The sequence below is a fragment of the Alligator mississippiensis genome, chromosome 5 (assembly GCF_030867095.1).
Source record: "Alligator mississippiensis isolate rAllMis1 chromosome 5, rAllMis1, whole genome shotgun sequence".
NCBI classification, from domain to species: domain Eukaryota; kingdom Metazoa; phylum Chordata; order Crocodylia; family Alligatoridae; genus Alligator; species Alligator mississippiensis.
Genome location: NC_081828.1, coordinates 125,879,860 through 125,905,169, shown reverse-complemented (window position 1 = coordinate 125,905,169; position 25,310 = coordinate 125,879,860). Strand labels below are relative to the sequence as shown.

Here is a 25,310-nt window from a genome sequence, read left to right as displayed (position 1 = left end):
CTGGACTCCAGCCCTTCCAGTGAGTTTCTTTCTCCTGCTGCCATTGTGAGTGCATGTGCGTGTGCGTGTGTGTGTGAACCAATAACTTCATGGGGCTGTGTAGTGTGTTGTCTGTTTAATAAAACTATTATTTGGACCCCTAAGTTGGGTTTTGCTTTACTGTGGTTTGGCCCTGCTCCAATCTCTGCTCCTCGCCCTCTAACTTCTGACTTATCTCTCCCTCTCCTGCTTCTGGCTCACTGCCACCTCCAACACCTGTCCTGAGCTCCTCTCTGCCTCCAACCACCCTGTTTCTTTGCCACTGTCTTATCCCCACTGCCTTTTCCTTTTCCCCTGAGCAACCAAGTTTCTGCCTCAGTTTCTTTCCTGGCTGTCTCCTCCTTGCCACCACTTATCTGCATCCTCCAATATCTCAGCTGTCTGCCTCAGTTTCCAGCCCCAGTCTACCTTAAGTAAACCCAAGCCTCAGTTCCTCAGCCAGCTTCTTTGTAGTCCACCGGTTCTAATCCTGGTTCTGGCAACTTTCACTCCCTACACTTTAACTCTCTTTCTCACCTGAACCTTCCCCCAAGCACACACATACACACACTACCATCCAAGTTAGGAACTTACCTGTGTGCATGTGTAGGTGGGTTGTATGTGTGTGAACTGGTGAGGGTGTGTGTGTGTGTATATATATATATGTCATTGTGTGCAGGATATACGAATTACTGATCTGTGTCTAACTTTTGGGGTATATAATGTATGTGCTTGAACTGGTGATAGGTATGCATGTGCCTAGGCTGGTTTGGATGTGTATGTGCCTGAGCTGGTAGTGTGTGTGTGTGTGTGTGTGTGTATGCACCTAATTGATTTGTGTGTTTGTATATGTGCAATTGTGTCACACCCTCCTGTCTAACAGCACAATATTGAGATCCTGAGAGTTGGCCTGACCCCACAGGGCAACATTATCACATTCATGACAAATACCTGATCCAGGCAAAAATTTTGGCCACCCACAAGAATTTTACTAAATTTTGCAGTAAAATTAGTTTACCTGTCTGCTGTTATTCTCTAGGTCAGTATTTTATGTTGTCATAAATTTCCTCCTTCAAATCTTTATCAGAATCCCAGCATTTTCCATGAAGCCTTCAAAAGTTAATCCCTCTATTTTTGTGCTATATGAGAGTAGTTGTTTTTTGTAATGGCCAACTGGATTTGTTTGAGAAACAATTGTGCATGTCCATCTAAAAGAAAGAGAAGTGGGCAAGTGGGGGAATGAATAACAGAACATCAGCAGGTCAAGCTCCTGATTAATAGCATATATTTGTTTAGGAGAAGTAACAAAAGAAACTTAACATACTGAACAGAAGCTACAGAAAGACCTAGAGCAGCAATATTTTTATGGATTTGCCAGGACTGCAATCTCAGGGAAATATCAGAGGTGCAGAGACAGGTGAATTGGGAGAGGAGGAGTGACTCACTTAAGTAACATTAATGAAGTTTTACTGGCTGTGGGTGGACTGTTTTAAAGTAAGGGAGAGTTATTGTTCTATGCTTAAAGGGACTTTGGATTAATGTCAGTGATGATAGGCAAGAAGCACATGCTACAACAGTATTTACTGTATCATGCAAGTTCCTTTGGTAAATAAGCATTGATCTCAATTATGATTTGTACTTATGACTTTGCTTACATTGATTCCCCCCCCAGTTTAAAACATTTCTCCAGTAGTTCTTCAGAAACTGATGCCATTCACTCATGTAACTCTAGAGAACCGTCATATCAATGGGGCTGGGCTTGATATGCGTTATACTTTGAATCACCATGAACATTTATTGTAATTTAGAAAAGATAATGTCCTAACGTCCAATGAAGGTGAGCGCAGCCTGCTTTCTTGCCAGGTTTTTTTTCTGGTGAACTGGTATCAGAGACTAAACAAAGAAGGAATCTTCAGATAAGAACACTTATTAATTACATCAAAAAGCAAACTCTTTGTGATGCTGGGAGTAATTAAATAGCTGCATAATAAACTAAATCAAATTGTTCTTGTTTCCAAAACAGTTTTTTAAATATGTGCTGAAAAGCTGTCATTCCAATTTGCAGTGCTTCGTTAGTTGACTCTTGGTTTGATCCGAAGCCTATTTAATCTCACACAGTTGAAATCAGAATTACCCTCACATGATTAATCCTAAATGGAATTGATGGAGAATGAAATGAGACCTTCTAGCAGAGGAGGATAGCAGGAAAGGTGAGAAGCAATTACTGAGGTGTGATGAAAAGATATTTCTGTTGGGTTTACTCATGGATTTCAGCAGCCCAGCTTCAGTTTCGCTTTTTTATGTTTCAGCAGGTGAATTGTGGCAGGAACAGTGACATCACTAGAACCAACACATGCAGCTAGATGAGCACCCAGTGAGGTAGGCTGTCACTTATGAAAGCTTATGACACTCTGAACCAATCAGTCTTTGCAGTGTCACCCTGCCCTGCCTTCTGTCCAGCTTCAGACTATCACAGCTAACTACCTCCTCTAAAATGAGGAGCGAGAGTCCCTCTTGCTTTCCATAGTAACCCTCCTGGACAATTGCTAACATTTTGCTTCACATAATACTTGCAGCTGGGGGTTGAAGAAATTCTCAAAGACATACATTGAAGTTAGATAAACAGCTCCCAATGGCTGTCATTTGTGCCTTTGAAAAACTCTCAGCAGCTTCCCAATGGTAACCACCATTTACGTAGGGGTTAAGGACTGTCTGCAAATTGCTAGTCGTCATTTGGGGCCTCTGACAAAAGCCAACAAAGAGTGTCTGTAGCTGGTTCCACGCTGAACAGCCAAACTGGGGAGGTTACTTTGATTTGAGAGGCTGTGGTTCAAAATGCAATGGGATCTTTTTTTTATAGGTTGACAGTGGTTTTCTAATGCAGTGCCTGTCCATGTGGTACAGTATTAGGTAATGGTGTCACTGGAGGTTATGGTACTGTTGGAGTGATGTTGTAGCCACGTTGGTCCAGGGAAAATGTCAGAGGCAAGGATTTTTGCAGGTGACAACTATTATTAGACGAGCTTGGAGGTACAGCTGTGTCTTTCTTCTGGTCTTTAGGAGCCAAACAGACAAAGAACTGAAGAGCAGATGGAACAAGGACTTGTGTAAAATTTCACATGTAAATAAAAACAGAGTATGGTGGAACTTATCAGGTAGCCAACAGACAAGAGATGCAGTAGAAAACCAATAAGTGGATGAGCAAAGTCATTCAGAATGGTCATTATCACTTGTGAAGTGCACAGATTAGCAAGTATCAGGTAGATTATAGCAGGCCATGCAGTCCTTGTCTATGCTATTATTCCATTTGGCTGATCACTAGTGTCCAAAAGCTAATGAATTTTTGTTCCCAGGCTCCTTTTTTGAACGTATTTTATAACAGGTTAAGCACTGGAGGTTATGCTATTTATTGTCAGGATACAGACAAACTGATTAAGTTCCTTTTCTGCATTGAGTTTCCTTTATCAAAGTCACTGTCAATGTGAAGCTGTGATAAAAAGTACAAAAGCTGCCCCGGAGCTACACCCAGACTTCTGTCTATACCAGTGTACATAAACTCTGACAAAATCAGATTCAGCCACATAAGTTCTTATGTTTCTACTTTCAGTGCTGGTGATGGACAATTGAGTTTCTTTTAAGACCTGAGCAGAGCCATCTGTAGAGAGACCAGAAAAATAGGAAGCTGAAGAAAAGTGTGAAGTACAACTAATGCAGAATTGCTCTGTTTGCTGCTGAGTAATATGAATGCATACATACATATGTACATACGCATGCATATTACTCAGCAACAAATGGAGAGATTCTGCATAATGCTTCACAGATTCTCCACATCTGTGAGGAGCAAGGTTAGCAGTGGATTTAGGTAATCAAAGCTAGAGTAAAAGCCTTCAGCAGAGACACTCTTTCTGCTCTTGTCATCACTTTTTCAAAGGAACGTGTGAAATGGCCTTGAATGGAGGTAGATGTGTAGTTAGAGTAGGAAGTGACTCGTTTGGGTAGCATCCAGTGAAGGCCTACTGACAGGAGGAAGGTGATGTAGACTGACTGTAGCTCGGATGGATGAGCATGACTTTGGCTGACGTCCAACGCTAACAAAAGCCTGAAACATTGAAGAGTAGCACTAAGTTTTCCTGCTAAGGAAAAGGGCCAAGATGTAAAGCTATTTTGTACAATTACATTAGGAGTAGCTTCGTTGTGTGATTTTTTTAAATAATAGACTTTATTGCCCTGTGATGTAAAATATCTCATTGAAGAGAACCCTTCTACACGTACAAAGAAAATCATCCTTTTAAGATTTCAGTTAATGATTATCAGGATTATTGATGGCTGTATCTGTCCAAGGCCGTCTGGCTGTAAACAGATGACGCATTTCCTTGGTGAAAACACCATAACATTCCTTTACAGTATTTCTCAGACCTCACTCCCTCATCTTTCTTTGACTGTTAGCTTTATAACACCTGTAGGTTAAATATGTGAACAAAGATGGAACTAGCCACTAGAGGGAAACCTGCACGTGTTCATGTGCATACACATACATGCACTTTCACACCCACGCACATAGATACATGCGGTTACTCGGTATTTTTGCTGCATTTAACATCCTATACTGCAGTAACATTAGTTTACCCATCTGCTGTTATTCCCTAGGTCAGCATTTTATGTTGTCATAATTTTCCTCTTTCAAATCTCTATCAAAATCAAATCCCTCTTTCCTAGTGCTATATGGGGGGTTGTAGTACAGTTAGTTGACTATTTGGTGGTGTGTTGGAAATAAGAAATCTACCGTATTTATGAAATTCTAAGATGAGGTTCCCTCCTCATTTAAAGTGGGGGAAAGGCCCCTTGACTTAGAATTGCATACAAGGGCATTGGGAGGAAGGGGAAGGGGAGCAGGTGGCTGCTATGGCTTAGGCTCTAGCCCCTATCAGGGTCAGGGCCATAGCTGTACTGCTGTCTGCCTTCCCCCACCTCTGTTCCCTGCTATCTCCTTCCTGCAAGCCTCTTTCCCCCCCATCTCCTCCCCCACATACCCTCTGTTTCCCCTCCTGCCCCTCTTCCTCCCCCTCTTACCTTTGCTCCATGCTGGCAGACTCCACACTGCAGCCTGGAGCACTGAGCATGGCTCCAGCTTGGCCCTGCAGCAGCTGCACACAACCTACATGGCTGCTACAGGGTCTGGGCTGGGGCTGTGCTGTGTGCCCCAGGCAAGAATGGGATTGAAGTCTGCTAGTGCCGAGGAGAGGCTGAGGGGAGAGAGAAAGCAGAGGCTCGGCGGTGGCAGGGAGGGAGAGAAGAGGCTGAGGTAAGTGGGGGAGAGCACAGGCTGCAGAGGAAGAGGAAGCCAAGGCTGCAGGCAGGGGGAAGAGGTGGCAGGGGGGAGAGGCACAAGCAGGGGGCAAGCTTCTTGACTCCCCCGCCCCCCCCCCCGCCACTGTCTGCCCTTCTGCAGTGGTGAGAGGGATGAATTAAAGATGACCCTCCAACAATTAGATCCCACACATGGGAAATTATAACAAATTTATCAATTTTCCATGTATAGAATCTAACTACTGGGGGGGGGGGGTATCTTAAATTCAGGGTCATCTTAGATTCAAGTAATGATGGTAATTACAAAGATAAAGTTAAAGTGGAAGATGCACCCATCAAATGCATTGTATCTTACTGTGGCCCTTAATATCCTTCCTCTATCATCCAGATATTTAACCATAATGTTCAGGGCATGTAGTAAAGGTTATCAGTTGCTTGGGGCAGGGGCATTACCAGCTGCTTCTTCATAGGAAAACAGATGTATATTTAGTTAGGGATGTACAGAAATGGTAGGAAAAATGTCTCCTCTTAAGAAAAATGCTTGCTCTAGAAAAAGGTAACCTACTTTAAAGTGGTGTATAATCTGTAACTTGTATCATAGAATAAATATGAAAAGTGCTTTTGATTGGAACTGTGTGGTTTTCTGAGCTGGCAGCCTTAATGGGACCAAGGAGACATTTCTCAGGCAAATGTACCTTACTTAGGAACAAAGAGGAGATTCTGTGGCAGCGAGAGGGAGGCTAGTGTGGCTGCAAATCTTTGAAAGGCTGTGTTTCAGAATACAGAGAATGTTTCTGCACAGCTGCTTAATGCTTAGTTAACACTGTGTCATCCCAGTAGGCACAGTAATAGGTAGCTGCATCATCCTTGCTTATTCTTCTTACTGTAAGAGTACAGATAGATGCAGTGGGTATCTTCTCTGCTTCAAACTTCCCTTTATCAGAATCTCGGTCAAAGGTAGGTGTTCCTGATGACAAGTAGAGAATCCGCTCTGGAGCCTTCCCTGGCTTCTGTCGATACCAGTGTATATAAGCACTGTCCAAGCTTATGCCAGAAACACGACATTGAATTGGTGCAGTTTTACTTTCGTCTTTGGTGACGGATAGCTGAGATTGCGTGAGCTCTTGGGCATCTCCATCTATAAGCAAAGGGAGATATAAAGATACCATGAGTATGAAACTGAATGAAGTTGGCAGATCTCAAATGATTGTTCTCTATTGTTCCTGCTCATAGAAGCCCATGCTGAAACTCCAACTTACAAGAGCAAATTATTGAAATGACAAGAAGAACCTGCAGTGGAAACATGATAGTTACGCTAATGGTGCACCTGCTTCTGAGACCCGGAGGAAGAGGCATCCTCATCTAAGATGGAGGGAGCGGTGCATTTGTGGAAAGGAAGTGAGTGACTCATCAATAAGTGACTCTAATCGTAGCTCTGCTGGCTGCATGTGAACCAGTAGTGGCCTTACGGGAGGGCAAACTGGGCAACCGCCTGAGGCCCCACACTTTAGGGGGCCCAAAATTTGAGGGGGGGGGGTAAAGTTTTTGCAAGGGCTCTATTTGCATTTTAAAAAGATGCATGATACTACTGTGGTGGGTTAATATTTACCTGAGTACATACCTCTAAGGGGTCCCAAATGACTCTCTTGCTCAGGGCCCCAACAACCCTAAGGCCACCACTGACATGAACTATCACGAAGCAACAACCACAATCGATTTAAAAATGGCCAGTGATGCAGACTCCATCCCTGCTCTTTGTATGTTGTTCCAATGTCTAATTATTCACACAGTGAAAGATGTGCCATTTCCAACCTAAATTTGTCTAGCTTCAACTTGCAGCCATTGAAAGCTGTTATAGTAGATTGAAGGGCTTGTGCTCAAGGTTTGTTCTACTGTTCTATTCAGGATATAGTGCTAGTGCAGGGGATGATGTTGGGGATCTTCAGTTTGTTACTTTTCATGAATTAATGGAAGGGACCTTCCATTCAGCTATATTTTAGGACATTCCAAAATCCTAGTGGGGCTTCCTGGGGTACATTAAACTATTGCCTGGTAAACCCCCACCAGATTTACTCCTAGTTCAGTTCCACCAGATTGTAGCAACTGTGAAAATTCTGTTTCACAAGGATGTTTGTGGTACCAGTGCATTGACTATCTGTAGTCCCTTTATATCAGCTGGGATCCAGATTAGACAACATTAGAGGTAAAAATACCTGTAATAGAGTTCCTGTAGGACCATGGCAGACATAGCTTGAAAATAAGAGTCAAAATCTTTTTGTCATAGAAAGATGACAGAGTGTCAAAATAACAGATATTTTTAACAGGATAATATCTTTATGAGCATAACAGCAAGAACATTATAAAGAGATCAGAAGTTTTTGTTTTTTCCACAAGGATTGAATATGTGATTTGGACAGTAAATAAGCACAGCGGACATAAATTAAGTATCCAAAGCAAAATGAAAAGATTAGCATTCTGCATGTATATAGAGCCCTTTTCACAAAGGTCTTAATTTTTAAGAACAAAAATTTCCAAAAAGCTCAACACAGGTTTGAGACAATAATAAAACTCCCATTTTAGTCAATGACAGAATTCACACCGGCTTCATTAGGAGCAGAATCTGACTTGTGTTGAGAGCTTTGGATAATCACAAAGACCATCAGAACAGAGCAGCAAAGTGACACAATGGTTTAATACGACACCAGTACGTAAAGTATTATCTATCCATTAAAAATGCAAAATAATTCTGTTTTGGAGCATACTGTCTGGACTTAAAATTCGTGTGGTGTGAAATAGTGCAAAAGTGCTCTGACTTTTGGGAAAAGTAGCAAAGGACCTTCAGTGACAAATACTGTAGAATTTAGTTTTTAGGTTTCAGCTGAAGGACACCACCTTGAGTAGTGTGATAATTGTTCATGTTAGTCCTGGCTGTTGGTTCAGTATTGACTCCTGGAACAGACGGCCACCTGCTAATAATCTACCATTGCTTTTGAATGCACTTAAGATTTCATTAGAAATGTTGCCTTCATGACAAACACCTGTGCTTCTTTGCTTATTAAATGAAGGCAGAGCAATATATTTCACAGGCTTTTTGTATATCTTCCTGCATGGCACAACTGACCGCATCCTTTTGTGTCTGCAAAAGTTTATGCTTTTAAAATGTTTATTTTTGCCATCTGTTTGAGCATTTAGAGGATGTGGTTGTGGTTATCTACTGAAAATAAGTATGTTTGTGCAACTTCTCGGCTCAAAAACAAGGTTAAGGAGCTGTTTGATTTTATGTGGTTCCAGTTAGAGAATATTTTTTGTACTGGGCACGTCTATATGAGATGTTTACGGTGGAGTTGACTAATTAGCTCTGCAGTAAAGGCTCAGCATCTACATGTGGAGGACTATTAGGCTGGAGGAAACTAATAAATACAAATACTACCCTGCTGCAGAGTTTTTTCACATGCAGCAGTGCATGTGTAGACACTGATGCAGCTGGCTGGAGCACAAAGGTACTTCAGTGCAGGGACTGCCTGCTGGCTAGTCCCACACTGGAGAACCCTTCTGCCCCAGCCAGCCCCTCCGCAGCACATTGAACCGGATTGGGGCATCCCTGGACTGGCAGGCTGCCCCATTGCCAGGCTGGCAGACTGCCAGCTGGAGCTGCTCCAACCCGGCTCAATATGCTGCAAGTAAATGCACAGAAGTAAATGCGGCGCCTGGAGTGATAAATTTTGGAGTGATAAGCAACAGAGTTTACTGCTTCACATTAATATGCACATGTAGATGCACCTGCTGTTTGATCCCATCATGCACCCATAACAAGCTGTGTGATCCCAAGTAGCACAATAATGGGTAGATTTGTCATTATGAGGTACCTCATTTACTATTAGGATGGAAATGTGCTTCTCCGGGTCCTTTTCACAGTGAAACTTGTTCTGATCAGAGTTCAGATCAAGGTTGATCTCTGATACTGAGGAGAAATAAGCAGACTCCAGTCTGGAGCCCTATCTGATGTTTGTCAATAGCAGTAGATAACAGCACTCAAAAAGTTTTTCAGGCCAGAGATATCACAGTCCACACATACTGTTTTATTTTCTTCTTTATATTCAACTTTGTTTCAGCTGTATTTGTACATGTCCATCTAGAAAAACAAGATAAGGGGAAAAACATGACATGATATCAGCAAGAATCCAGAGCACATCTGGTTGTTGCTCAGTAAAGTACATTTTTTGTAGAAAATGATAAATGAGAAACTTATAAGGCCAAATTAAACCTACAGTAAGAATCTGGAGCAGTAACCTTCTGACAGGTTTTGCTAAGGCAAATATAAATGCTGCATGGGGGTGAAGGGAGGTGCATTTGGAGAGAGCAAGTGACTCACCTAGGTAATATGTGATGAGATTTTACTGGCTGAAAATGAATTGTTTTAAGATAAGGGACAATTATTGTTCTTGGCTAAAAGTTACTTTGGGTGAGTAGCAGTGCAAACTAGCATGACACAAACACTCTCTCTCTCTTTAGACCAGAATCTACCCATCCTATCATAGAAGTCAGCTGAGTTAATAAGTGATTGCTCTTGATTATGATTGCTACTTACGCCTTCAGTTACACAGATTCCCTTAGGCTGCAGGCAGGGCTGTGTCACCATTGTGCTTCTTGGTGTATTGTACATACAGTATTTAAAGTCACATTTTCTGTTGGCATCCACAGGCATAGTTCATCTATTTACACTAAGAGAGCACTTGGCCTTTAAAACTACAAACTACAAACAAGTGTAAATGTAGTATAAACTACATTTACACTGAGAGTACTTGGCCTTCAAAACTACCCTTTTCCATTGCTCATGAAGCATCACTATCAATTACTGAAGGTTTCTTGTAGGAGTTGCAGGAGAAGTGGGTCTGAGAAGGGGCTAAAGGGGGAGGGTGTAGGAGCCCCAGGAATCAGGGCATAGAGGGAGTTGAAAACTGAAGTAGGGATTTTATATTTGTCTTGCACAGCATGGATCAGATACATGGTTGGGGATCCTAGTTGTTACTGTAATAACAACAAATAATACAAGTGCAATGGAGAGGAAGGGAGTGGCAAAACTGTCTTGATGGCACAGAAAAGACTTTTATGTCCCCTATCCATGGCCTGAACATAGAAAATATTACCCTTTGGGATTCCAAGGCCAGCAAATGGGAATTCAGAGCCTCCTAAAGAACATAAGCCTTCTCAAGAATCAGTCCTAGCAAGTGTCCCAGATGTGAAGTCTATTTCACTGGGCTTGCTTAGGTCTTGCACAGGATTTGAGCAATGTCAATGTGGGTAATGAATCTATGTGCTGATGATGCCACCTGCTGATATTGGACAGCCCAGATCCAGGAACTCCCTGTTTTACCCTATTGCTAAACAAGACCAATTATATGCTAGTGTATTTTTTATCATTAACCTATCTTCTGTTCCATGTTCCATTCTGTTCCAGTCCATGTGTCATCAGTAAGCTTTATCAGTGATGAGTTTCTGTTTTGCTGCAAGTCCTTGATAGACATATTAAATCAGTGGTTCCCAATCCTTTTTTTGCTGTGACCCTAAATTGGCCCCAACAGGACCTCCCAACCTGGCACCACGGGGACTGCTGGGAGTGGAGTGCGACAGTGGCAGTGGCCCAGGGGCAGGCGGGGGAACTGCCATTGCCCGCTTTGTGCATGGCCCCACCCACCCGTCTGCTACTCCTGGGCTGCACAGGAGTGTGAATGTGAATGTGAATATTTTATTAAATATTAAATTTTGTTTCCTTTTGATAACTGATCCATATGTTTCACTGTTTTAGAGTACCAGTATTTTGCTTATATGGTTTTCAGACTTCATTCAATTGGCCAGGTTTACACCCTGTGCCATCTTTCAAGTATTGGCAAACACATTTCTGATGCTTCCTTAGAATTCACTTCTCTTAGGCCAGACCTGCATATCATTTGTCATTTGCTATCTCTTGAAAAAACTAATCAGAGCTTCTGTAGATGGTTCCAGGCTGAAAAGAAGAACTGAAGTTGTGTGCGTCTCATATATGGAAGGGTGTGGTTCAGGAAGCAGAGAGGGCTTTTTGTACAGGTTGTCAATAGCTTTCTGATGCTGTGCCTGTCCAAGTGGCACAATAATATGTAGCAGCATCACTGGAGGCTATTCTTCTTATTGTCAGGATACAGAGGGACTTGTCAATTTTCTTTTCTGCATTAATCTTTTCCTTATCAGAGTCACTGTCAAGGTGGAGTTGTGATGAAAAGTACAGAATTTGCTCTGGAGGTGCACCAGGTCTCTGTCGATACCAATGGATATAAGCATTGCCAAAATTAGATACGGTTACATGGCATTCAATTCGTATGGTTTTACTTTCTACCTTGGTGATGGACACTTGAGTTTGTTTCAGTACTTGTGCGGAGCCATCTGTAGACAAAGAAGAATACAAAAAAAAAAATAGATGTACAATTAATGTAGAAGCTCTCAGCCTGCAGCTGAGTAGTGCACCTATCTATTATGTGAAAACGAGGTGAAGACATTTACATAAATAAACCAAAGCCAGAATGAAAGCCTTCAGCAGTGACATTCTTCCTACTCCTTTGGCAAGCAGTTTTCAAAGGAAAATGACAGACAATCTTAAATAGGAGAGGTGTGTTTGAGTAAAGGAAGTGACTCCTTCAGAGTAACAACCAATGAAGCCCTACTGGCTGCAGAGAGGGTAGTTCGACACAGTACAGTATGCCTACTGCTTGGTCTGACTACATTGATTGGTTGCATCTAAACGTGCTATTAATGTAACACAATAAACTCTGGCACAATTTGCACTGGAGTTTATTACTTCTGGGCACCACATTTACATGTGCGTCTGGGACCACAGCAGGTTGAGCTGGGGTGGAGCAGCCCCAGCTGGTAGTGGGCTCCAGGGCTCAGCCTGCCTTCCCAGGGCTGCTCCAACCTGCCTCAACATGCTGTGGAGGGGCTGGTTGGGGCACAAGAGTGCTACTGTGTGTGGCTAGCTGGCAGGCAACCCCCACACTGAAGCACTCTTGTGCCCCAGCCAATCCTGTCACTGTCTACATTGCAGCACACTAAATAATGCCACTGTAGGACAGTACTTGTGTTGGGTAGTACTATTCTATGGCGGGCCTAACAGGGACATATGAGTAGGTGGTGACATTTGACTGTGGACCTGATTAGTCAGTGTAGAGGTGCCCACTTTCAGTGAAGTCCAGTACTAGCAGTAGTCTGAAACATTGAATATAGCACTAAGTTTTATGCCAGCTCTGGAATGGGACTGACCCATGAAGGTAGTTTACAGAGTTAATTTGTAAGAAACTTCAGGTGTTATTACTATTGTCCTGTAGTGGCTAACTTGGTGCTGAGAGTTTTTCCATCTGAACAAACAAGAAAAAATATTTTTAAAATCAGTAGTCGCTAGGCATGTAATGGACTACATTTTTCAAGAGGCTTTTGTTATAGAGAGATGATGTGTTCCCCTTGTAAAAGGTACGTTAAAATGCCAACATGAGAGTGAACATTTTCCCATAAAGACATTCTTTGGTACTTGGCTGGGTAGGTGGTGTATTCCCTACACATTAGCGAATCTTGAACCACCTACTTAACGGGATTGTAAGCACATGTGTGTGTACACACACACACACATATTCACACTCACACTTTAGTAGACAGTACTTTTATAGCTTTTAACATTCTATTTTTTTGTATGAATAGTTTATAGGTTTACTATTTTATCGTAATCTAATTTGTCATGTGGTCACCATTTTTCTTCTTCAAACCAGAATCAAAATGCAATTTTTTCAGTGGGGCAATTATAACTTCATCAGTGTCGGAATACAAATCCATGACAGTTTGCTGGAAGTAGCAAAGAAATAACCTAAGTCAGAAGATGCATCCACAATATATATTATCACATCAATGTGGCCATATTCTTCCTAGCACTTATCCAGACTGATGAGTAGTTTAACTTAAGTTATTAGTCTTGTGGTGCATACTTGGTCGACTGTCTGTAGGCCACATGCTTAGTTAGAACTCCTCATAAATTGTAATAGGCATATCCGCAAGAAGGGAAGTGTAGACTTCTTTTATTTCATCAGCCTTATGTATTCATTTTCAAATAAATATGAAAAGGTCTTTTATTAGAGAGCTATGTTGTTTCCTGAGAAGTCATCTCCTAAACTAAGGTCATGTTTACATAGCAAACTTACCATAAAAGAAGTGGCAAAATCAGACATCTGACTTTGCCTGTATAAGCCAACCTCCCAAATCAGAAGCAGTATAGCCATATCCACAGGGCATCACTACTCAGTGAGTGTGTCTACATGTGCATTTACTGTGCAGTAACTTACTGTGCAATAAGCAGTTTTTAGCCCCCCACCCCACCCCCCCAACTCCCTGCAGCGGAAGTGGGCAGCACAGAGCGGGCAGGACTGGGGCTGTGTCATCTGTCTGCAGCACCCAGCACTGCTTTCCCTTCCCCACAGAGTCAACCACTCTTGTTGGCTCAGCCTGGGCAGGATTGGGGCTGCATCTGCTCCCAGCGCTGATTTCCCAGTTGATTTCCTAGCAACACCTACCTCCATCCCAGGTGTGCGCCAGGCTTCCCTGCCACTAGGACACGCTGCCCCAACCCTGCCTGGGCTAAGCCAACAAGAGCAGCTTACTCTGTGGGGTAGGGAAAGCAGTGCCAGGCGCTGCAGACAGACAAGCCAGCCCCAGCCCTACCTGTTCTGCTCTACACGCTTCCCCTGCAAGGAGTCTGCCTTTCCCTGCTGCCAGAACCACGGCTCTGAAGCAGCACGCGCAGTGGTACCTGGTGACAGCGTGCTGTCCCACGGGCTCAGCTCCTGCCTGCTCAGTCCATATAGTGTTAAGGCCACTAATGCAATGTTAACTGTCTTACATCACCTTAAGAATGCAGGTGTAGACATGCTCAGTGTTACTGCGCAGTAAGGCGTCTACACGTGCCTTATCACACAATAACTAACTGCTTGATGCAGGTATCAGATTTACACCCAAGGTGGTGTACATCACCATAGTTACTGAGCAGTACAGGCATCCCATGTAGACAGTGCCCGTACTACACTGTCATTTTTAGGTTACTGTGTAGTAATTGCCACTGTCAGTTAACAGGGCTAATTGCCTTGCCCAAAGTGCTGTGTGAACACAGCAGCACTGTTACTGGATTAGGAGTCAGCAAAAATGGAGCTGTATGGTATGTTAAAAGAGCTCATAGGAAGTTTTATGAGCAGACTGGTCCTACAGTGAGGTCTTTCTTGATCTAGACTTAAGTAATGACTTGCCCCATTTCTACTCTGTCAAAGTCAGTAAAGAAGTTCTTCCTTATGTCCAGCCTGAAACAGTCATGGAGGAGTTTGTGATTGTTCAACCTTGTCATCCCTTGGGGTGCTCTGGTGAACAAATGTTTCCCCAGATCCTGGTGAACACCCCTTATAAACTTATAGGTATCCACCAGATCAGCCCTGACCCTGCGCTTTTCCAGGCTGAAGAGTCCCATAGCTCTCAGCCTCTCATCATAAGGTCTGTTTTCCTGACCTCTGATCATGCGCGTGGCTCTCCTCTGCACTCTCTCAAGCTTCTCCACATCCTTTTTGAATTACAGAGCCCAAAACTGGATGCAGTACTCCAGCTGCGGCCTCACCAAGGCCAAGTACAACAGGAGAATGACATCCTGGGATTTGCTTGAGAAGCATCTCTGGATGCAAGCCAGCTTTTTGCTCACTTTACTAGCTGCAGCATCACATTGAAGGCTCATGTTCATCTTGTGGTCAATCATGACCAAGTCCCTTTCATCCACAGTGCTAACCAGCGTGGCACTGCCAAGCCTATAAGCATGCTGCAGGTTTTTCCTCCCGAGGTGGAGAACCTTGCATTTTCAGTGTTAAACACCATCAGGTTCTTGTCCTCCCATTTCCTGAGCCTGAATCACCCTCCTGTCTTCAGGTGTGAATGCTTTACCCCAGAGTTTGGTGTCCTGTGTTGCCTGGAGGAGCTAGCAACTTAGCAGTCTCTGCTGGGGCTGCAAGAGGTTCATTCCAGTTGCAAAGCTCCAGCGGGGTGGGGACTTTGGTGCAGTGGGTCTTGGGGCCCTTGACCACCTTGGTCCAACCCCTGGGCTGGACAACATGGGAGGTCCTTGAGTCCTCCCCAATCCTGGAAGATGACCGTGGTCTACCCTCTGCCTCCCAGGGGAGAAGGGCCTGACAGTAGGAGTTGATCTCCTGCTCACAGTCCCCGATGGCAGGCAGTCTCTGGACTGTGGCCTGGAGCTCCTCCAGCTGGCATGCCAGAGACTCCAAAAAGCAGCAGACCTCACAAGGGGAGGTGGCCATGCTCCCGGACCCCAGAGCCTGAAAAAGTGTCAGGCAGCCCCTGCAGCCAAGAGCCAGAGGCTCCATCTGCATGGAGCTTGGAACCGTGGGCTCCGTCTGGGTGGAGGCCTCTGAGGTGCCAGAGGGAGAGGCCACAGACAGTGTGTGCCCATCCATGGCATGCCACTAGTAGGCCTGCTACGGCTGGAACTGCCTACCCTAGGGGGCTCACAGGTAGGGCCTCAGGCCCTCCCACGAACCCTCCTGCACAAACTCCCATGCTAACTCGTGCATTGGACCCAGGACCATGCCTGTTGACGCATCCTGTTTGTGAGGCTCTGGTCGCACAGCTCCCTGGAGGGCTGGGTGAAGTAGGAGCTGGGGCCGGGGAGGGGGGTAGGCGTGACCCTCCTCGGTCCACTCAACCCGCTCCCAGCTCTCTAGGTCCCTCCCACCATGGGCCGAGGCTCATCGTGGGGTCCTGGGGTCTCTCCTGGGGTCCCTGGGCTCACAGGGGCACAGCAAGCTTACACCCACGCGTCTCACACCGGAGCTCTAAGTTGATTTTCATATCTTGTTGCATACACAGGAAGGAGTTTGTGCAGCTGGTTCCAGCCTTCGAAGCCTGGTCAAGTACACAGCTTTGAATTCAAATGTTTGAAGGGATGTGGTTCAGCATGCAGAGAAAGTTTCTGCATAGCTACTCAGTATTTTGCTAACACTGTGTTATCCCAGTAGGCACAATAATATGTAGCTGCATCATTCTTGTTTATTTGCTTGACTGTCAATGTACAGGTAGAGTTAGTGAGTTCCTTCTCTACCTCAAGCTTCTCCTTCTTAAATCCTTGGTCAATGACAGGTTCTCCTGATGACAAGTAGAGAATCCACTCTGGAGCATTCGCAGGTTTCTGTCGATACCAATGAATATAAGCACTGCTTAGGCTTATGCCAGAAACAAAGCACTGAATGCGTGCAGTTTTATGTACTCCCTTGGTAATAAATGATTTAGATTGTTTCAGCACTTGGGCATCTCCACCTAGAAGAAAAAGAAGGGACAAATACCATGAAGACAAAATTGAATGAATTTGGAGAATCTCAAACAATGTATCTATTCGTAGAAGCTTACGTGAACAGGGTCTTACAATAGCAAATTATTGAAGTGACAAGAAAAACCCACAGTGGAAACATGTTCACTATGTTATGGTGCCTCTGCTTCAGAAGACTAGACAAGATGGCATCCTACTGTAAGGTGGAGGGAGTAGTGCATTTGGGGAGAGGAAGTGACTGAATGATATAATGACCAATGGTAGCCTGTTTTGGCTGCACATGAGCTATTGCAAGGCAATATAGATTTACTCTTGCTCTATAGCAGCAGGGGCTGGATGGACATTGCTCCTGGGGCTGGGTGGACATTGCTCAGTCCATCCATGGGCCAGATCCAGACAGTGCACCCAATCCAGGTCATGGGGCAGTGAGGCAGGGCCTATGTTTGTAAAGGAGGTGGGTGGTATTGCCACCTTTAGCCCAATAACCCAGTGGTTAGGGTACTTTCCCAGGGAGTGAGAGGCCCAAGATTTAGACATCCTTTTTGTAACCTCTAGCCTGGGACCGTTAAGTCTTTAGAGAGACAAAGCTAGAGCCCTCCTATGATCAGGGTCCCTTATGCAAGCTTAGACACAGAATTAAGATACAGGCTCCTTAATAATTAAGGTCCCTTAATGATTGCCCTTTTACATAACAAATTAAGATACAATTACACTTCCCGGTGATGCTCCACTCTGTCTTAGCAAGTAGGGTACCACTACCACACAAGTTAAATAAAGAAGGAAGAGACAGGTCTGTAGCCCAACCATTTATTGTTTACACCCCAAAATACAAAAAGAAACATTTGTCTGAATACCCACCTATTGGCAATAGCACAATATAGATTCTCATCTACACCAGCTGGGGAGACTCAGGAGGGAAGAGGAGGGTGGCTTACAGACTGGCAGCAGGTCATCTTTTCCTGAGGTCTCCAAAATCCCCCTCCCACCATCCACTCTACTCTCAATATTTATACATTATGTATTTTAATGAATATTTTCTGACTTGTATTTATTTTCATGTCTTTGTTTCATTGAGACTTTGGGAACTGGACTGAATCAAATTATCTATTGACTTGGAAAATGCCAATTAGCTGGGATTTATGTTCTCATGGACATTACAGTTCTGAAAGGAAGGACTTCTTATCTCTTTCCCTCACCATCTCTGCATGCTACTTGTCCTGTTTGGGGAAGCTGGGGGGGGGGGGGGGGTGTTGCTTTGCTATCCAGGCCAATTGTAAAATCTACAAAGGTTCACTCTGAAACAGGCTTTGGGGGGTTGTGCTTTAACTATACTTCTGCAATTTAGCATAAATCCCTTGAAAATGGCCAATGCTGACAAGAGGTGGTTTTGGTGGTGGGATTTTTTCCCTCTGTGTTCCTGGATTCACACCCCTAGAGCACCTTCAACTCCCCCTTTCATTTCTTTTCTACACATAACATACATTTTAACTTTATCATATTTAGTTAACAAAAACGCATTATTATATTAGGAGGATTCTAGGTGACTATGTGCAATCCTTATCAAAAGGCAAAATATCAGTTGTTACTTTTACATACTACCAAGCACTTTCAAAAAGCAGTTATTTGCACATGGCTCAGCTTAATATTTAGTGGCCTGGATGAACAGGTTTGTATTCTACTTTTCCAGGCTATTGCTTATGGCTGATGTGCAGGCTTATTGATTATATACAAGCTTAAGGACATTCATAACTTGAGGTCCTAGGTCTGCAGTCAGCACCCATCAGTGTAGTCTGGCCAGTCACTGCTCAGGTCAGGGGAACAGATCCCCAGATCTCCTTAGCCAGGGTCTACACAGCACATGGCGGGAGGGAAAGCCCCTGTGGTGGGGCCTTTTTGACCCTAAGTAGCCCTCCCCGCTCTCTCTTCCCAGCTGCTGATTGCTTTGGTGGCTGCCACAGGAGGGAGGGAGAAGAGGTCCTCCCAGCTGGATGCCTGCCCATGCAGCCCAGCATGGGGGCTCCTGGGAGTCCCTGCCTTGGGGGACTTCTCTTTACCCCAGTCCAGGGTCCCCCAGTCTGAGGCTGAGGACCAATCCACATGTGCCTTAATTAAAGGAATAGTCCTGTGCCTTCACACATCAGCACCTTGCCTCTGGCCCTCCTGCTGCTGTGGCTGTGACAGATACCAGGGCTTGGGCAGGATGAGAGCGTTGAGGCATGCTTCCCCAGGGGCAAAAGAGCAGCTCTGCCAGCAGATGGCTACCGCAGACACCAAGGAAAGAAGCATAGATCGTATCACTGCCTAAGGTGGAAAAGGACAGCCTTCAACTCTGGTGGTTACCAACCAAAGCATAATGTCTAGGTAGGCACTGTGCTAAACTTAGGCTTAGCAAAGAAAGTGGGTCACTGGCTTGAATGGCAGATTACAAAGGGAGAAACCATCCCCCTTCTTGGCTGCGTCCAGATGACTGCAGTCATGTGGTATGTGGCACTGTAGACCTGTCTGCGGTGCCACACACAGCACATGCAGGCATGCCCCGCACTGCTACCTTGTGGTGGGGGGGCGGGGGGTTGAGAGAGAACCTGGCTAGAGAGAACCAGGCTCTGACTGCAGGCCAGGCTCCCAGGTTCAGGAGCACCATGGCTGCAGCTCCTGGAGGCGCCCAGCACCCCAGGTGAGGCTGCTGGGGCCAGCAGAGTTTCTGGCCCCAGCCTGGCTTACCCCACTCAGGATAACTTGCCACACAAGAGAACGTGTGGCATGGGCGCTCCCTAGGGACAAGTAGAAGTGGTACAAGGTGTGCCACTGCTACTTGTTTCTGGGGAAACAAACAGCTGTGCTTGTCTGGATGTGGCCATTGAGAGCTGAAGAAAACCCTTTTAAAATGACTAAATTCTGTTGCACTGAAGGAGGTGGAGAAGGCTGACACAGGAGTTTGTGCCTGTAATGGTCATTGATAATTGATGTTGAACGGTTCCACACAGTCCTAAGGCTCTTCACTTTCCATTAAAGTCACTCATGAAATCAGGATCTCCTGGCTCCAACTTCCACCAGCAGCTACCTGAAAATCCCATTACCAATACAAAGGGTGAAAAAGGCTTTTTTGAATGTGCTTGTGTAAAAAAATCCAACAGCTATGTTACATAAAGGTGAGGTACTTGCAATCCAAAAGCTGCCAGAAATTTAAACAGTGTTTTGTCAGGATCCTGCTTTAAAGATAAAACATAAAGATAAAGAAAAAATGAAGCATCCTGTGTCGTTGCAAAGGATGTTTGTGGCTTTGCCAGTGGTAAAGCATGTGTTTGTGAACACTTTGTGATGATAAAAAACATCACAAGACTAAAAACACTGCTTTAGTGGATCAAGCTTTATGTCAGTGATAGATGTATCATTGGCACTGCATTTCTTACCTTTACCTGTTTGATGATATATAAGGGAGCACCTTCTAAAACAGAGAATAGCCATAAGGCATCTAAGATGCCAAGGTGTAGGACTAGCTCTCCAAGCTTTCTGCAGTCCCCAGGAAATGGGGTCTTCCTGAGGAACTTGTTGGGATGGTTTTGCTTTGAAATATAAGTTATTTTCATTTTTAAAAGATATTTTTGGTTAGTGTAATGATCAAGAGATTAGGAAAAAAAACAGTCCCAGGGACAAAGTGCTAACCCTTTATTAGGTGTTTATTGCACGGTGTAGATATAAATAGAATATTTTGCTCATATCAAGCTTAATTGTGAAAAACTACTGAGTATACCTGGAAGTGTTGAGGTCCCTCAGCTCTCACCAATTTCAACAGGAGATAATGGTGCCTTCAGCAATCCTCAGCACATCACAGGCTAAGGAAGCTTTCGTTAGAGGTTCTCAGTGCTTTGCAATCTTTAATTAATAGGGAAGAAAAAAAGCCCTAAGCATCTGGAGAAGTAAACAATATTTTAATAGTATTTGAATATAATTTTAAACTAGGAGGAGTTGCAGGCACTAAGGAAATCAAAAGACAAGGTGTGAAATCATCTTCAAAGGGAAATGATGGAAGCTCCATTCTGGAGACCTAGGCTGGAAAAAAACACTAGAAAAATATAATGAACAAGTATATACAGGCAGTGAGATGAACTGGATGATCAAACAGGTCTTTATAGTTGTTGATTCCATGAATTACATAGTAATGAACTAGTACTTCTTAAACTGTCCTATCTCCTCACTTCTCAAAATGACCTATGTCTAGGGACCTACACAAATCGGTATTTCAAGGGGCAGGTCTGCATGACAAACAGCCATCTCAACCAATCAGCAGCGAGAAGCAGGGGCTGTATGATGGACAGCCTTTTCAGTAGTGGTGGGGATATGGACACTGGGCCCCTCGGCCAATCAGAGGTGTGGGACTGCCCCCACCATGATAAACCCGTGAAAATGGCCTGTGATCTGCCTGTAAAATTGGCCAGCCCCTGCCTTGAGTTGTGTAGACCCCTACCTATGTCCATGCTTCTCTCTGAACAAAATGCCTTCCTTTATACGTGCACCAAGAACTTGATTGGAGATTGATTTAGATTCAGCATTCAAAAAGAGTTTGTAACCGAACCACACCTTTGTGGCTGTTCACAAATAAGTTTTGCGTGATAGGTAAGTACTGTATACTTAACCTAGCATTACACATTACACAAGTTATACAGGATTATCCAGTTTCATTGGCTTATATGCATCAGGAAAAAATAATCAAATATCAGAGAACAGAGCTGAGGCAAATGCTACTTGCCCGCAGGACACGTTGAAAAACCCACCTGTTTGCTATAGTGTTCTTGCTGTGGCAAAGACAAACGTGCAAAAACTTGAGCATTCAGATATACAGGCACACAACAGCAATATCAAAATAAGCAGTTCAAGGTTCCTGAAATCCAGCATAATCTAAACGGTTCATTTCCCCTCTGCAGCAGCAGGTGTCATGTGGGGAGGAAGGGGGGACATCTGCCAGAAGATAGTGATCCCTGCAAGAAGGAATGCTTGTTCAGCCATTGCCAGCCGCTAAATGTGATGTGTTTGGGAGAAGCATCAGCATCCAGGTGCCTCCAGCTTCATGATGGTGTAAAAGTGGTATCCAGACACCCATCTTATATTGAACCCAGGTCTTATACTGACTGACACACAGAGGCTCTGTGTGATGATGCATGATAGGGTCCTTAGCAACTTGGGAAGGAATTCCCAGGATTCCCTCTACATGAAGAGCTCAAAAGCTGTACACGTTTTACTGTTGTCAAACCTGAACCAACCCCTTGAACACGAGAGAAGAAAATCACTCGAAGAATAGTTATTTTGTGCCTATACGTATTCCAGCAACAGCAGAACTCCTGCATTCTGCATCAGTGATGGCTGCAGGTACATGCTGAAAATAACCAGTGAACATGGAAAGGTAGTCACTTGTTCCACACTAGAAAATGTCCTACCTCTCTTCTTCTCTAACCATTTACTACACCGAAAAACTACAGTGAGTCAATTACCCTATTGCTTTCTCTTTCTCTCTTCCACAACCTCTTCTAGTCACCCATTAAGCAGTCAGTGCACATTTGGCTTCACAAGTCACAGTCTTGTGCTGCCTTTGTATCAGTAATGCCAGCACTGATAGGCAGACCCCAAGGAAAGCAGCCTGGTCTGTCTCACTCAGGGAGGTGTGCCATTACTGGCAAACATCAGATGGTAGAGGTGGATGGACGTAAGGTTGCTGTCTTGGTGTGTGGCACTGATGCTTAGCTGCGCTATTGGCTGGAGGGTGGGTGTGGGCTCAGGCTACCTGGCTGCAGCTGTAGGGTGGGAGAGCAGCAACGCACCTAGAGTTGCGGTGGGTTTTTGTGCCAGTCTAGAAGGGGTTCATGGCTCTGTGTGTACTCCCAGGTGGCACAGTAATAGTGCCCGCTGTCTGTCTTTTCCACCTTCCGCACCAGCAAGGTACAGGTGCTTTGCCTGACAATGGCTGTAAATTTCTCCCTGGAGAAGCCTGTGTCTCGCTTTACATTAGACCCCTCAAGAGTGAGGTAGAGCAGTCTCTGCAGCGCTTGTCCAGGCAGCGCTCTGTACCAGTGGACATATGTGGAAGCCAACCCTCCAGTCACCTTACAACTGATACTGACTGTGCTATGTAGATCGACTGGCTGTGTGATGGAAATCTGCTCTTGCTTCATGCTAATGGCTCTCAGCACATCTGGAAGGCAAGGATAGGAGACAACATCAAAGAGGGGATGATAGCTAAGAGTTCCTACCCCAGAGAGCAGTAAGTGTCCATGCCACCTAGGCATACATGAATATGTGACACTGGGCTCAGGTCTCCTGTGTCCTATGTAGCCATTCGTGCATGGGCAATATGACTACAAAAACTGTGAGTTCTCCATTTCTATTTCACACCCTCTTTGCCCAGGTGTAAAGAATTAGAAAATGTGTGATCCAGGGTCAGCCAGTGAAGTAGAAGGTAGTGGAGAACCAGTTCCAGTAGTTGCATACAGTATTGCAAATAACAAGAATAATTTGCTACAATTTAAAAGGTATTACTATTTATGGAAAGCAGCATGGGGGATTCAGAACCCTGACTACATTATAGCAAGTTTGTTCCATTTCAGTGCCACCAGTTTTACCGGGATTGCACCCACATGAAATTGCTGTTTGGGATTGGAGTATCAGGTCCATAGGGCTGTACAGAGAGAACAATAGATAATAGACAATAATTGTGTGTCCAGGGAACTTACAAGGAAAGATGCACACCATGAAGGCTTCCAGAAACCCCACCATGTCTCTCTGTTCTGTTGCAGCTCTTCTGGAGGAAAAGGTCAAATGAAGCTGATGCTGTTCATTCCTGAGAGAGAGAAGAAAGAAAGAAAACAAAATGTAAGATCATGAACCAGTCCTGACCAACCAACTAGAAGATGAAGCTTTTGTTGTTTTTATTGTCTCAGCTTAGTTTCCTGTTGCAAAAATGTAATAAAAGGCATACGTGTGTTCATGCAGGGTCCAGTCATATGATTGCAAAGGACTCCCTTCGCATGCATTTGTGACACACTAACCAGAACTGGTTCTCAGCATGCTCCCCTCCCACTGATGCAGTGTTTCACACAGTGATAAGTCTCTCTCCTTCAGTTCACTGGTGAAGGCACTTGATGAGGGCTCATTGTAAAGTGCAGTACTCAATTCCACATGCTGCCACAGCTTGCCTGTGGTACCTCAGGCATGTTATCTTGTCTCAGATTGATGCGTGAGCAGTGTGCACATGACGCTGATGCAGTTATGTTAGAGAGCCAAAAGTCTAGTTCTTCCTACAGAATTAGACCCAAATCTCTCTGTCCCCAGGGGTGGCTGGTGCCTCCTGAGTTTGGGGGGGTGGGCCAAAAGCCCCATATCCACTCCTATACTTCTGTGCCATGTACTGGTTTCATGGGGCTTGCACCAGCATGAAATTGCTGCATTTGGCTGGTGTATCAGCTCTGTAGTCCTGTATAGAAATTCAATAATAAGCAACATATAATAAAGACATTAGCTGTAACAACTAAACCTCCCCCACCCCACCCCCCAACCCCCCAACATGCCACCGGCCCATGCAGCAAAAAAAATGCCCTGTCCCAAGCAGTGCCGAGTCGGGGGCCAATCTCAGGGGGGGCACGTGCCCCCACCCCCCACCAGTCACCTGTGTCTGTGCCTTCTATTCCCTACCTCTAAAACAAGGATAACAATGCTTCCTTTTCACACCCTTTGTCTGTGTCAATGATATAAATTGTAATCTCTATGGGAAAAAGACTACTTCTTGTTAGGTGCTTCTAGCTACAAGGACCAAGCATAATTGGTACCCTACAATATCACACATAACAAGAATAACTTGCTATAATTTATTACTATTTATGGTACAGTAGAACATATAGGCCACTGCTCCACTCATGGTCCCACAATCATAAATCTTATTTAGATGTGAAAAGAGGCCTGATTCCTTTCTTTATAATCTAAGAAGAGAGTTTACATAGGAAAGATGGAAGGAGAAAGAGATAATGAAATGTAGCCTACAAGGCATTTCTTAGAAGAAGCCTTTTCTTCCTCTCTTTCTTCAGTGACCAGGATAATGAATCCACTCAATTTGGGTGTCATCTTAATAACAGCAGTGTGCAGAACTGGTCTGGCACATGGTACATGTGGTGTACTAGACTGGAGCAGACACATACACTGCCTGAGGTGTGTTGCCCATGAAGTATGGGGCCAGCTCAGGGGGGTTGCTGTACATAGTGCCTAAGCTGCACCAGCCCTGCACACTGGATTTGGGGCCAGATCGGATCTGGCCCACAGACCATCCCCACGTTCAGGATCTAGCATGCAGGCTTAGTCCAGCGTAGATGCTACATGCAGTACATGCCCCAGACTGGTCCCACGTGCAATGTGCAGTGCTCAGGGCAGGGGCTGGTGCAGGCTGCATGTGGTCCACAGGGCTGGAGCCACTGAGTGTGTTGCACACAGCATGCCAGGCCAGTCCAGGGTGTACACTGCTTGTGGCACCCGCATCAAACCAGTCCTGCATGCTACATCCAGCATGTGGAGCTAGTCTGTGGGCCCAATAAAGCTCACAGATTGGCCCTGCAATCTTATC

General features: G+C 44.6%; 1 long non-coding RNA gene across 1 annotated transcript; it reads left to right on the top strand.

Annotated features, from left to right (window-relative positions):
* Positions 1–2,031: 2,031 nt before the first annotated feature.
* On the top strand, positions 2,032–23,687 carry LOC132250871 (uncharacterized). The gene is made up of 3 exons (XR_009462536.1): positions 2,032–2,397; positions 6,559–6,723; positions 23,497–23,687. It is a non-coding gene; the product is annotated as an uncharacterized LOC132250871 (long non-coding RNA).
* Positions 23,688–25,310: the final 1,623 nt, after the last annotated feature.